The 14,939-nt window shown below is 40.8% G+C and overlaps 1 long non-coding RNA gene across 1 annotated transcript; it reads left to right on the forward strand.

The window, feature by feature from the left end:
* Positions 1–11,519: 11,519 nt before the first annotated feature.
* On the forward strand, positions 11,520–14,295 carry LOC5563730. The gene is made up of 3 exons (XR_002500949.1): positions 11,520–12,405; positions 12,464–12,793; positions 12,848–14,295. It is a non-coding gene; the product is annotated as an uncharacterized LOC5563730 (long non-coding RNA).
* Positions 14,296–14,939: the final 644 nt, after the last annotated feature.

The raw sequence follows: 14,939 nt of genomic DNA on the forward strand, positions 1-14,939 counted from the left end.
CTTCGGTCAATCACGGAATAGCAACCATTGATATGTGTAGTCAGTCTAAGCTAAGCTAAGCTAAGCTAAAGCGTCAGTTACCACACAAGGCACATCTCCATCTGTGACTTCCACAAGGGCCGCATTCCCCCGCACCAAGGGGCGAAATTGCTCCGAGGATTTCCTCCAGAAGCACCACCGGGGACGATCTCTATAAATTGCTCCAGAGATTGCCTTCATCAATTCTTCTCCTCCGAGGATTTCGTCCAGAAATTCATCCGAAGATTTCCTCCAAGAATTTCACCGGGGATTTTCTCCTAGGGTTTCTTTAGAAATTTCTTCGGAGATTTTTTTTAGAGATTTTTTCCGGAGTTTTTCTCCAGGAATTTCTCCGAAGATTTCCTTCAGGGATTCCTCTGGGGATTTTTGTCAGGAATTCCTCAGGAGATTTGCAATAGCAATTTCTCCGATAGTTTACTCCAGAAACTCCTCTGACCATATGCTCTAGGAATTAATGCTGGTATTACCTCTAGGAATTCCTCCGAAGATTTTCTCCAGCCCTCAGGAGCTTTCCAAAAGCAATTCCTTAGGGAATTTCGTTCAGAAATTTCTCTGGAAATTTCATTATGAAATTCGTCTGAGGATTTTCTCGAAAAATTCCTTCGGAAATTTTTCAGAGAATTTCTCCGGAGATTACGTCCAGGAATTTCATTGGGGATTTGTACCAGGAGTTTCTCAGGAGACTTACTCCAGAAATTCCTCCTTGGATTTTCTTCAGAGATTTCTTCAAAGAAATCCGTCTAGGAATTCTTTCGGGGATTTAGCCCAGAAATTCCTTTAGTGATTTCTTCCGGGGATTTTCTCTATCCTCTAGAGGTCTTTTATTTCTGGTGATTTGCTCCAGGAATTATTCCAGAGATTTTTTCCAATAGTAATTACTCCAGGGATAATAAGAAACTCCTCCTCCTTCGTATTCCAGAATTTTCCTGGAGAATTGAACCAGGAGTTTCTCCGGAAATTTACTTCAGGAATTTCTTCGAGATTTTCACCGGGGGTTTTCTCTAGGAATTCCGCCAGAAATTCGTCCTGGGTTTCCTTCGGAAATTTCAAGAACTTTACCGGAGATTTTCTCTGGTAATCCCTCAGGGGATTTTGTCTAAGAATTCCTTTAAGGATTTCGTCCAAAAATTCTTCTGGGGATTTCCTACAGGAATTCCTCCGGAAATTTCATTAAGAAAATCCTTCAGAGGGGGATTTCGTCCAGAAATTCTTCCGAGGGTTTCCTACAGGAATTCCTCCGGAGATTTCATTAAGAAATACCTCCGGCGATTTAACTGGAGTTTTTCTCCAGGAATTTCTGCGGAACTTCCTCTAAGAATTCATCCGAAGATTTCTTGCAGGAACTTCTCTAGAGGCCTTTTATATTCTGACGATTTGCTCCAGGAATTATTCCGGAGATTTTTTTTCAAGATTTCCTCCAGGGAACTTCTTCAGGAATTCCTCGGGGGATTTCTAATAGCAATTCCTCCAAGGATATCATGAAATTCCTCCGAGGATTTTCTCTAAAAATTCCTTCGTATTTTTTTTTCAAAGATTTTATCCGGAAATTTCCTCCGGAATTTCCCTGGAGAGTTGAACCAGGAATTTCTCCGGAAATTTACTCCAGGAATTTCTTCAGGACTTTCTCTGGGGGTTTTCTCTAGAAATTCCGCCAGAAATTCCTCTAGGATTTCCTCCCGGAATTTCAAGAACATTACCGAGGATTTTCTTTGGTAATCTCTCAGGGGATTTTGTCCAGGATTCCTCTGGGGATTCCGTCCAGAAATTCTTCCGCGGATCTCCAACAAGGAATTCCTCCGAAGATTTTATTAAGAAATACCTCCGGGGATTTTCTCCAGAGTTTCCTTCAGTGTTTGTTCTAAAGAATATATCTGGAGTTTTTCTCCAGGAATTTCTCCAGATCTTACTCCTGAGATTTCTTCCAGGGACTTTTTGCAGGAACTCCTCTAGAGGTCTTTAATATTCTGGCGATTTGCTCCAGGAATTATTCCGGAGATTTTTTCCAAGATTTCCTCCGGGGAATTACTTCAGGAATTCCTCGCGTTATTTCCAATAGCAATGGATCATTGAAGGTAGTTTTTGTTAGTGCTCACCGCATCAAATCAATGGCGCCACTGTATATGGGATTTAACGTTGTGACAGCATTGCTGTTCTGTGAAACACACAAGGCTACGGTGACGCTATCTATGCTTTCCATAGCGGCCGTTTTGGTTATTTTAATGATCCATTCCTCCAGGGGCCAGGGATATTAATAAATTCCTTATAGGATTTTCCCCAGAAATTCCTTTGTATTTTTTTCAGAGATTTTATCCGTAGATTTCCCCCACAATTTCCCTAAAGAATTGAACCAGGAATTTCTCCGGAAATTTACTCCAGGAATTTCTTCAGGATTTTCTCTAGAAATTCCACCAGAAATTCCTCCAGGGTTTCCTCCGGGAATTTCAAAAACTTTACCGGGGATTTTCTATGGTAATCCCTCAGGGGATTTTGTTCAGAATTCCTCTGGGGATTTCATTCAGAAATTCTTTCGGGAGTTTCCTACAGGATTTGCTTCGAAGATTTCATGAAGAAATTCCTCCGGAGATTTTCTCCTCGTTGATTTTTTCAAAGAATTTATCTGGAGCTTTTCTGCAGGAATTTCTCCGGAACTTCCTCCAGAAATTCCTCTAGAGGCCTTTTATATGTTAGCGATTTGCTCAAGGAATATTTCCGGGGATTTTTCCAAAAAACTCTCCTCCGGAGGTTGCTTCAGAAATTCTTCCAGAGATTTTTCCCAAGAATTCCACTAAGGATATTGTCCAGGAATTTCTACGGGGATTGTGCCCAGGAATTGCTCCGGGTATTTCATTGAAAAGAAAACCTGCGGGGAATTGCTGTAGGAATTCCATCGTGGATTTTTTCGTAAAATTTATTCGGAGATTCCCTTCCTTAGCCACCTTTTATGATTGACCATTTTGGTACTAGAATACATAATCAAATGTGATTTCAAAATTCATATTTATATATTCTTTTTTTTTGTACGCTACAAAAATAAATATATTTATCACTAATGGGTAACAGGATCACATAAAAATAATATTTGAATTATGAATTCAGTGGCTTTGATTGTTGGATTACTATGGTTGTTTTCATATTTTCGATTGCTTATTTGCTTCAAAAAGCTGAGCAAATCATCAAGCAGAGGCGATCTCCCAGTACCGTACACTTACGGTACTGGGAGATCGCCTCTGCTTGATGATTTGCTCAGCTTTTTGAAGCAAATAAGCAATCGAAAATATGAAAACAACCATAGTCATCCAACAATCAATTTCGTGAAAACGTTTTGAGCTACCAGTAGAAGGGCTTCCGATTTCAAGGAAAACTTCTGAACATGCAAAATCTCATCAAACGTGTTCAAAGTGGTATGACAAACAAACATGGGAAGTGCTTTTGCTTGACCGAAATAAATGCATACATTTTGCCCCACATGAAGCTCCGCCATCTCAATAAACTCTTGCTGCCGGAGGAGCAAGAACGGAAAATGTTGTTTGCAAGCCCCCTTTCTGCAAACAACTTGCAACTGAGGCAAAAAGTCCGCACTCCGAATCAGCAAAAGTGCATCTTGCCCAAGAGCAATAGAAACAACTGAACTCATGGAAATTCATCGAGCGCAAACTTGTTCCGATGGAGCAGGAGTTATTTTTTTTCTTCTCCGGATTCAAGTCCATTTCCGTACACGGTTGCACTTTTATTGGTGTTTAGAATTTGAAAAGTCAACACAATTTTATGGCCTCTCTCCGAGCCGGGGAATGTCGAATAAATTGCGATGGAATCGTTGCGAATAGATCTTTCCTATCAAATTTACGGCCAATGTTGGCGGCAGGGCCGGATTTAGAAATGTGGGGGGTAAGGAGCCACAGTTCAGTGGGGGCCCTTTACTCAGAACCTTTTTTTTGATACTTTACAAATTGTCTCTATTTTGTTATTATAGTCCTTTGTAAAATAAAAAAAAAGTATATGTGTTCATATCATATTTAGGTATACTGCTTTTCACAGTCTTTTTTTTCGTGTCGAGTGTAGTACACGACACTGTCAAACTATACAAACTCTAGTGGAATTAAATGGTATAGTACTGAATTCAGTTTTTCCTTTACTTATAGGTATTCCACTAAACAGCTCGAAGATTTATTATCACATTAAACAGTTTTATAGAGCCTACCAGATTTCAAAAATAATTTAAAAAAAAAATTAAGAAGAGATTTGTGGGGATCGGGGCCATTCATAAAACGGCCCTACGGTGGTTAAGTAGCTTTCGTTGCTCGCTTCACCATCGACATGATAATCCTTCGGAATTACTTTAATCCCAACCGGAAAGCAACCACGTTCCTCACTTGAGCCAAGCCAAATACTTAACCAAACGTCAGCATCATCGATGTTACCATAATCCTCGCGATTTACAAAATAAAAAATCACCACCCCATCGCCTAAAGTATCCTGGAAGGAAACGGTTTCCGCGGCGACAGAAGCAAGATGTCATTCCTCCGGCTAGTCAGCGACTATGGAAACACCCCAGCAACAATAAGCCATTCCAGCCACCAAAATAACAGCGCCAGTGATTGAAAAGCAAATGACTATGACGACGGAAGCAGCTCGAAGTGGGAGGCCATCAAACATATCATCAACAGAGTGGGTATAGCATCCGTTGTCGTTGTCATTGCCATCATAATTGAGGACGACGTTTTCTCGGTTGAATGGCAGTCGGAAGCCAACCACCTAGACGAGGAATTTTAGTGCAGTGCTTAAAATATTTAGGATATGACTTTAAGGAACAATAACAAAAAATGCAAGAATTTCCTGAAATTCTCGAAAACTTGAATAGTTTTCGCTAAATTTGTTGAGAAATAGAAAATTCATCTTTGTTGGCTTTGGCTTTGGCTTTGGCTTTGGCTTTGGCTTTGGCTTTGGCTTTTGGCTTTGGCTTTGGCTTTGGCTTTGGCTTTGGCTTTGGCTTTGGCTTTGGCTTGGCTTTGGCTTTGGCTTGGCTTTGGCTTTGGCTTTGGCTTTGGCTTTTGGCTTTGGCTTTGGCTTTGGCTTTGGCTTTGGCTTTGGCTTTGGCTTTGGCTTTGGCTTTGGCTTTGGCTTTGGCTTTGGCTTTGGCTTTGGCTTTGGCTTTGGCTTTGGCTTTGGCTTTGGCTTTGGCTTTGGCTTTGGCTTTGGCTTTGGCTTTGCTTGGCTTTGGCTTTGGCTTTGGCTTTGGCTTTGGCTTTGGCTTTGGCTTTGGCTTTGGCTTTGGCTTTGGCTTTGGCTTTGGCTTTGGCTTGGCTTTGGCTTTGGCTTTGGCTTTGGCTTTGGCTTTGCTTTGGCTTTGGCTTTGGCTTGGCTTTGGCTTTGGCTTTTGGCTTGGCTTTGGCTTGCTTTGGCTTTGGCTTTGGCTTTGGCTTTGGCTTTGGCTTTTGGCTTTGGCTTTGGCTTTGGCTTTGGTTGGCTTTGGCTTTGGCTTTGGCTTGGCTTTGGCTTTGCTTGCTTGGCTTTGGGCTTTGGCTTGGCTTGGCTTTGGCTTTGGCTTTGGCTTTGGCTTTGGCTTTGCTTTGGCTTTGCTTTGGTTTGGCTTTGGCTTTGGCTTTGGCTTTGGCTTTTGGCTTTGGTTGGCTTTGGCTTTGGCTTTGGCTTTTGGCTTTGCTTGGCTTTGGCTTTGGCTTTGGCCTTTGGCTTTGGCTTTTGGCTTTGGCCTTTTTGGCTTGGCTTTGGTTGGCTTTTGGCTTGCTTGGCTTTGGCTTTGGCTTGGCTTTGGCTTTGGCTTTGGCTTTTTGGCTTTGGCTTTGGCTTGGCTTTGCTTGGCTTTGGCTTGGCTTTGGCTTGTGGCCTTGGCTTTGGCTTTGGCTTTGGCTTTGGCTTTGGCTTTGGCTTTGGCTTGCTTTGGCTTTGGCTTTGGCTTTGGCTTTGGCTTTGGCTTTGGCTTTGGCTTTGGCTTTGGCTTTGGCTTTGGCTTTGGCTTTGGCTTTGGCTTTGGCTTTGGCTTTGGCTTTGGCTTTGGCTTTGGCTTTGGCTTGGCTTTGGCTTTGGCTTTGGCTTTGGCTTTGGCTTTGGCTTTGGCTTTGGCTTTGGCTTTGGCTTTGGCTTTGGCTTTGGCTTTGGCTTTGGCTTTGGCTTTGGCTTTGGCTTGGCTTTGGCTTTGGCTTTGGCTTTGGCTTTGGCTTTGGCTTTGGCTTTGGCTTTGGCTTTGGCTTGGCTTTGGCTTTGGCTTTGGCTTTGGCTTTGGCTTTGGCTTTGGCTTTGGCTTTGGCTTGGCTTTGGCTTTGGCTTTGGCTTTGGCTTTGGCTTTGGCTTTGGCTTTGGCTTTGCTTTGGCTTTGGCTTTGGCTTTGGCTTTGGCTTTGGCTTTGGCTTTGGCTTTGGCTTTGGCTTTGGCTTTGGCTTTGGCTTTGGCTTGGCTTTGGCTTTGGCTTTGGCTTTGGCTTGGCTTTGGCTTTGGCTTTGGCTTTGGCTTTGGCTTGGCTTTGGCTTTGGCTTTGGCTTTGGCTTTGGCTTTGGCTTTGGCTTTGGCTTTGGCTTTGGCTTTGGCTTTGGCTTTGGCTTTGGCTTTGGCTTTGGCTTTGGCTTTGGCTTTGGCTTTGGCTTTGGCTTTGGCTTTGGCTTTGGCTTTGGCTTTGGCTTTGGCTTTGGCTTTGGCTTTGGCTTTGGCTTTGGCTTTGGCTTTGGCTTTGGCTTTGGCTTTGGCTTTGGCTTTGGCTTTGGCTTTGGCTTTGGCTTTGGCTTGGCTTTGGCTTTGGCTTTGGCTTTGGCTTTGGCTTTGGCTTTGGCTTTGGCTTTGGCTTTGGCTTTGGCTTTGGCTTTGGCTTTGGCTTTGGCTTTGGCTTGGCTTTGGCTTTGGCTTTGGCTTTGGCTTTGGCTTTGGCTTTGGCTTTGGCTTTGGCTTTGGCTTTGGCTTTGGCTTTGGCTTTGGCTTTGGCTTTGGCTTTGGCTTTGGCTTTGGCTTTGGCTTTGGCTTTGGCTTTGGCTTTGGCTTTGGCTTTGGCTTTGGCTTTGGCTTTGGCTTTGGCTTTGGCTTTGGCTTTGGCTTGGCTTTGGCTTTGGCTTTGGCTTTGGCTTTGGCTTTGGCTTTGGCTTTGGCTTTGGCTTTGGCTTTGGCTTTGGCTTTGGCTTTGGCTTTGCTTTGGCTTTGGCTTTGGCTTTGGCTTTTGGCTTTGGCTTTGGCTTTGGCTTTGGCTTTGGCTTTGGCTTTGCTTTGGCTTTGGCTTTGGCTTTGGCTTTGGCTTGGCTTTGGCTTTGGCTTTGGCTTTGGCTTTGGCTTTGGCTTTGGCTTTGGCTTTGGCTTTGGCTTGGCTTTGGCTTTGGCTTTGGCTTTGGCTTTGGCTTTGGCTTTGGCTTTGGCTTTGGCTTTGGCTTTGGCTTGCTTTGGCTTTGGCTTTGGCTTTGGCTTTGGCTTTGGCTTTGGCTTTGGCTTTGGCTTTGGCTTTGGCTTTGGCTTTGGCTTTGGCTTTGGCTTTGGCTTTGGCTTTGGCTTTGGCTTTGGCTTTGGCTTTGGCTTTGGCTTTGGCTTTGGCTTTTGGCTTTGGCTTTGGCTTTGGCTTTGGCTTTGGCTTTGGCTTTGGCTTTGGCTTTGGCTTTGGCTTTGGCTTTGCTTTGGCTTTGGCTTTGCTTTGGCTTTGGCTTTTGGCTTTGGCTTTGGCTTTGGCTTTGGCTTTGGCTTTGGCTTTGGCTTTGGCTTTGGCTTTGGCTTTGGCTTTGGCTTTGGCTTTGGCTTTGGCTTTGGCTTGGCTTTGGCTTTGGCTTTGGCTTTGGCTTTGGCTTTGGCTTTGGCTTTGGCTTTGCTTTGGCTTTGGCTTTGGCTTTGGCTTTGGCTTTGGCTTTGGCTTTGGCTTTGGCTTTGGCTTTGGCTTTGGCTTTGGCTTTGGCTTTGGCCAAATCCAATCCAAATCCAATCCAAATCCAATCCAATCCAAATCCAATCCAATCCAATCCAAATCCAATCCAAATCCAATCCAAATCCAATCCAAATCATCCAAATCCAAATCCAATCCAAATCCAATCCAAATCCAATCCAAATCCAATCCAAATCCAATCCAAATCCAATCCAAATCCAATCCAAATCCATCCAAATCCAATCCAAATCCAATCCAAATCCAATCCAAATCCAATCCAAATCCAATCCAAATCCAATCCAAATCCAATCCAAATCCAATCCAAATCCAATCCAAATCCAATCCAAATCCAATCCAAATCCAATCCAAATCCAATCCAAATCCAATCCAAATCCAATCCAAATCCAATCCAAATCCAATCCAAATCCAATCCAAATCCAATCCAAATCCAATCCAAATCCAATCCAAATCCAATCCAAATCCAATCCAAATCCAATCCAAATCCAATCCAAATCCAATCCAAATCCAATCCAAATCCAATCCAAATCCAATCCAAATCCAATCCAAATCCAATCCAAATCCAATCCAAATCCAATCCAAATCCAATCCAAATCCAATCCAATCCAATCCAAATCCAATCCAAATCCAATCCAAATCCAATCCAAATCCAATCCAAATCCAATCCAAATCCAATCCAAATCCAATCCAAATCCAATCCAAATCCAATCCAAATCCAATCCAAATCCAATCCAAATCCAATCCAAATCCAATCCAAATCCAATCCAAATCCAATCCAAATCCAATCCAAATCCAATCCAAATCCAATCCAAATCCAATCCAAATCCAATCCAAATCCAATCCAAATCCAATCCAAATCCAATCCAAATCCAATCCAAATCCAATCCAAATCCAATCCAAATCCAATCCAAATCCAATCCAAATCCAATCCAAATCCAATCCAAATCCAATCCAAATCCAATCCAAATCCAATCCAAATCCAATCCAAATCCAATCCAAATCCAATCCAAATCCAATCCAAATCCAATCCAAATCCAATCCAAATCCAATCCAAATCCAATCCAAATCCAATCCAAATCCAATCCAAATCCAATCCAAATCCAATCCAAATCCAATCCAAATCCAATCCAAATCCAATCCAAATCCAATCCAAACCAATCCAATCCATCCAATCCAAATCCAATCCAAATCCAATCCAAATCCAATCCAAATCCAATCCAAATCCAATCCAAATCCAATCCAAATCCAATCCAAATCCAATCCAAATCCAATCCAAATCCAATCCAAATCCAATCCAAATCCAATCCAAATCCAATCCAAATCCAATCCAAATCCAATCCAAATCCAATCCAAATCCAATCCAAATCCAATCCAAATCCAATCCAAATCCAATCCAAATCCAATCCAAATCCAATCCAAATCCAATCCAAATCCAATCCAAATCCAATCCAAATCCAATCCAAATCCAATCCAAATCCAATCCAAATCCAATCCAAATCCAATCCAAATCCAATCCAAATCCAATCCAAATCCAATCCAAATCCAATCCAAATCCAATCCAAATCCAATCCAATCCAAATCCATCCAATCCAAAGATTTTTTTCTATGTGTCTATTCATTTTACTAAACGCTATATATTTCGCTAAAATCACCTTAATATTATGATACGCCCTTAAATTGGACATCTTCTCTCTCCGCCCTCTCGCATCATAATCAATTTTATCAGAAAATTAGTAGCATATTATCAAATTAAACCCAATGCTGTTGCTGCCATCATACTGGGCCGTAAACGCTTATTGTCGGTCTCTTCGGTTGATTTCCCAAGCAGGGTGCCTTCAAAGACCCATCCCAAGATGTCACTATTATGAGTCCATCCTGCTAAGCACCGGACTAACGACTGTTGGGCTCTTCTGGCTCTCACAGTAGGTTCCAACCAACGACACCGAACTATCAGCAGAGAGCCAAACAGAGGCACACCATGATAGGATCTGTTTCTTCTGTTAAGCTGTTTGCTCGTTTCAATCTGATATTAAGGTGAGACCCTTGCAGCTCGAGTCTCCATTATCGTCAGCGCACTCGGTCAGAAAATGTTATTGTCACAGCCGTCATCATGTTGTTCCTCAAGACGTGTGTTTTCTGAGCTAATGGCAGCCTCTTGTGCTCTAATAACAACTTCGACTGGAAGTACCAGTAGTTGGTCTACTTCCCAGTGAACATTTTGGTTGGTATAACTTTTGCTGTACATCATTCTATACGAATCAATTCAATCGTATAGAATGCACGAAAAGGCTATATACCTACCAAAGTGGAGGCTATATGCGTACTTGGCACGACTTTTACGGACTTTCTGCGATCAGATATACGATGCCACAAAATTTGGAAGAAAATAAAAAAAAGTTTCCAGCGAGTCTCGAACACGGGACTTCTGGATCCGGAATTGTGCACTTTACCACTATACCACCAAGGGTTACTTGTCCGAAGAGTGATTATTTGCCAATTTTAATACATGTTTCATGTACAGCGACACATACTTTGTTGTTCTTTAAGGCCCATCGTCAGCAGATAGACAAAGTTTGGGTGGCAATTTTTGCTAAGTTATTGCGATCTCATACAATGCTTACTGGATTGATATATGATCTGTCAAATTATATAACATAACGTGATTCTATGTTGCACTATTTACGACATGTTTTGTTGTCAACACAGATTGTTGTTTATGAATCGTATTGGGGATTTATATACAACTTGTATTGACATTAACAACGCTTAATATGGCATCTTGTGCAATTCTGATTTTGGACGCATGAATATGTGATTTTGGATGCACATTCTTATACGATACGTGGTTCTTTGGGTTACGGTGAGGATTCTAGGGTGATTCAAATTGCAAAAAAAAGGTTGAAAATTCCATCTCCCGATTTCGGGTCATTTGACCGAACGCCATTTGGCCGAATGCCGTTTTGCTGAAAGGGTCATTTGGCCGAATGCCGTTTACTTTAACAAACTATAGTTCGCATGCATTTCTAATCAATTTCAAAGAACACATTATTCTTAAAGAAAAATAAATGATCATTGATATACTCATAATTAGCTTTTCAGTGTCAGTTCAAGGAAAAGTCAGAGCTGAAAGAAGAACATCGTAAACGTGAACAATTCTTCCCTTCTCTACTAGCGGCAATAGCTGCCAGTAAAGGTTCTTCTCATTGCGTTTGTAATCAATGATAGTAACTAAAACGGGTTACGACTTATTCGTCCTTCTGCAGGATAGGTTTGCTTCGTAATATTTCGTTTGAAAATGCAAATATTGCAATTTTTTTATTGTTAGAACATGTACTGCCACCTTTAGCTCGAGTCTATATATTGTATTTTGTTTACTGAAAGATTTAGGCATGTTAAATGAAATGTTTTAGACGAATTTTGATTTAGCTGATATGGGGTAACATTGATCACCTATGTAAACAATGTTCGGTAATACTGAAAGTCTATCTATCTATCTTTTATTAACGAGATTTTTAGCCCTAGGCTAGTTCATCTCGGGACCAACGGCTTTACTTCCCTTCCGAAGGAAGTCGTCACTGAATTTTTTATTGACTATCTCGGGGATGGGATTAATACTGAAAGTGTCGTTACCCAAGTAACCACAAGCATTATATCATTACAGTATATCAATTCGATATAAGCATATCAAATGCCAAATTGCATTATATACACAGTAACCGTGCAATTGTGCCTTAGATTCACTTTATGAATGCCTAATTGCATCACATTAATTCTACACTCATCTGTGCATTAAAAGTTGATATACCATCATCGAATAATGTTTTATTGCATTGCACGAACAATGCTTCATTGTTACTGTGCCATTACCAAATGCTAAAACTCATTATTTGTAAGTATTTGTAATTAAAACATTAAAATGTCGTCACAATCGCGAAAAAAGTGGAAAACCGTCTTAAAAAGCGGTAATTTTAAACGTAAAGTGAATAAATATCGTTCCGCAGTGTCACAGGCAAATTCCAAAAACAGTATCCGATTTCCAGAGATGAACATACAGCGTAAAATACTGAAGCCAAAGTCGTCTGCAAGCCATTCACCAACATCAAGTTTTTTGCATGCTACCGATGATGAAACAGAGTGCAGCCTAGAAATACTGAGAGACGGATTAGACGCAAGCATCAAACCGGAGGACTGCGGTTTGCTGTCTGCAGGACACAGTGAATCTAAGCTAAATGAACCATCGTTGGCATTACCTAATCGAGACAATGAAGATGATGATAGTATTGATAATAAAAATTATGATGTTTATAAGGAAATGAACCTTGAAATGTTCTTGAATAAGTGGAGCATCGATTACAGAATTTCGCATCGAGCTCTGAAACCGCTACTTCAAAAGTTGAACGAACATCACCCGCAGTTGCCTGTTGATCCTAGATGATTATTAAGCACCCCACGAAATAAACCTAAGATCCTAACTATCGAAGGTGGTTACTATTGGCATCACAGCATTGGTATGTTAAATTATTTAAGGTATCAAACTATTTTTACTGTACGTATTCTATATTACAGAATATAGTTTACGTGCATTCTACGAGCGACTATCGGAACCATGCACAGCATCGATCAATATTAACATTGATGGACTACCTTTATTCAAAAATGGGACAGCGCAAGTTTGGCCAATACTGATCAGCATTACAGAGAGGGCCGAAATTCCTCCCATTATAGCAGGAATTTTTCACGGAAACAACAAGCCGAAAAGAGTCGAGGAATTTTTAAAACCATTCGTCGAGGAGATATTGCCAATCATAAGCGATGGACTACTCATAAATAATCATAAGCTTACAGTGAAGATCCGTTCCATCATATGCGATGCTTCAGCTAGAGCGTTTGTTAAAGGTGTCTAATGTTTTACTGCTTAATAACATAATTTCTAACAAATTTGTATTACAGGCGTTGCAAACTTTAATTCTATCAATGGTTGTCTGAAGTGCTGCACCATTGGTGAATATTCTAAGGAGCTTCGAACTACGATTTTCCCTCAATCAGTTGCTGATCCTAGAACCGATCACGGATTCCGGACGAGGCTGTATGGCAAACATCACCAAGATTACAAAATAAGTGAGAATAGAAAAGTCATAAGAACACCAATAGTAACACCACTCTTAAAATTGCCTATCGATATGATTCGTGATTTTATCGTTTCGGACTGTCTCCATCTCCTCCACTTGGGAGTGATGAAAAAACTGCTTTTAACTTATAAAGAAGGCAACAGTAATGTTTGTAAATGGTCACCAAAAACCATAAAGGAACTATCAGGTTTATTAGTAGCTATTAAACTGCCCATCGAAATACACCGTTCAATACGAGGACTAGATTACGTCAATCATTGGAAAGCCTCTGAGTTTGGCACATTTTTGAATTACATAGGCATAGTAGTCCTGAAAAGTTTTTTAGACGAAGAGCACTATAAAAAATTTGTTAGGCTTTTCTGTGCTACTGCAATTTGTTCAACTGACTATTATCGACGTTTCCTACCAGTAGCAAAGATTTTGTTCAGTCAATTCATTGATGCATATCATAAACTAATTGGATCGGTTACGAGTAACATCCATAATTTAGTACATGTAGTAGACGAGGTTGGGGGGAAAAGGTCCCCTCCCATCAATTTCAACTTATCCTTTTGAGAATCATTTACAACAAATCAAAAAGACTGTCCGATCTGGTAGGCTTCCATTGTCCCAAATAATTAACAGGATGTCGGAAAAAGATAAACATAATTATAAGAATTCCTCAGATAACAATACTTATCCATCATTTAAAGAACCATCAAAACAAGATGAATCACTTTATCTAAGAATTGCAATTAGTTCAAATTGTACTTTGCGATACAATGATGTTGATAAGTGGTTTTTGACCAAAACGCAACAGATCGTTGCCATGGATTTTGCCACTTCGGATGGTATATACGGTAAAGAAATGATTACATCAAAAGGTCATCTATTTGATGATCCGTTAGATTCTTCCTGCTTACATGTACTTTCTATTAGCGGCACACTTACGTTTAACGATCAGATATTATATACCTTGAATAATACGTTTTGTAAGCTACTAACCGTAGTTAGTGGTAGTGATACCGTTTTTCTACCAATGCATCACACGCTTCCATCAAATATGCAAATGTAAAGCCAGACGGTTACCTTTGAAATAAGATGTTACATATACAGATATATACAGCGCATTTCTAACTAAATATTGTTACTAATTATTTTAACTAATTTTTGTCACTCCGAAAACATATCTCTTCCATATGAACACTAACAATAATTTGGAAGAAATCATAAAAAATTTCTGGTCATATCCCATTTATTGTTATCACACGCTAAAATTTTCGTTGGAACAGTCAGTGTCTTCAATAGAGGTAATAAACTATAGAGGAAGAATGTCGCTGGCGTCGCTGCAGAAACATCTTTTGCTGGCGGAGATAGGCGGGGCCTGGGAGGGAGAAACCAATACAAAATTTCTCTACGTCACAGTAAGCCGAGATTTTGCTGTCACGAACTGTCACTGTGAGCCCGGATCTTAAACAATGGACAAACATGATAAAAGCGCGTAATTAGCCTAAGCATATTTTTGCATTTCATCAAAAGTAGCAAAAATCGAATTAGAATCAAATAATGTACATTCAAAAGTAACGTCACGAGAGCACCGTTTATTCTAATTGAATGTAACGTATTGGAATGAGGCTCTTTCTACTGTTTTCATTAAAACTTGAAATTAAACGCACAGAAAACTGTGGCCCTTTTTCAATGTTTGTCCAGAAAGATCGAAGATACACAACAAATGAAAACTAGCGATTTTCACTAAGCCTGCCTTGATTGTCGTTGGCAAACTGGAGTTATCTTGCAATTTGGAAAACAATTGTATCCAATTTCGTGTGTAGTATCGGTGCCTCCCTCCCAGGGCGGGGCTATAAATGTCAACGCGAAAAAGTATGCAGTTTGACACTTCTATACCCGACATGTTTCTGAGTGAGAACAAAGGG

The sequence above is a fragment of the Aedes aegypti genome, chromosome 2 (genome assembly GCF_002204515.2).
Source record: "Aedes aegypti strain LVP_AGWG chromosome 2, AaegL5.0 Primary Assembly, whole genome shotgun sequence".
Lineage (NCBI taxonomy): Eukaryota > Metazoa > Arthropoda > Insecta > Diptera > Culicidae > Aedes > Aedes aegypti.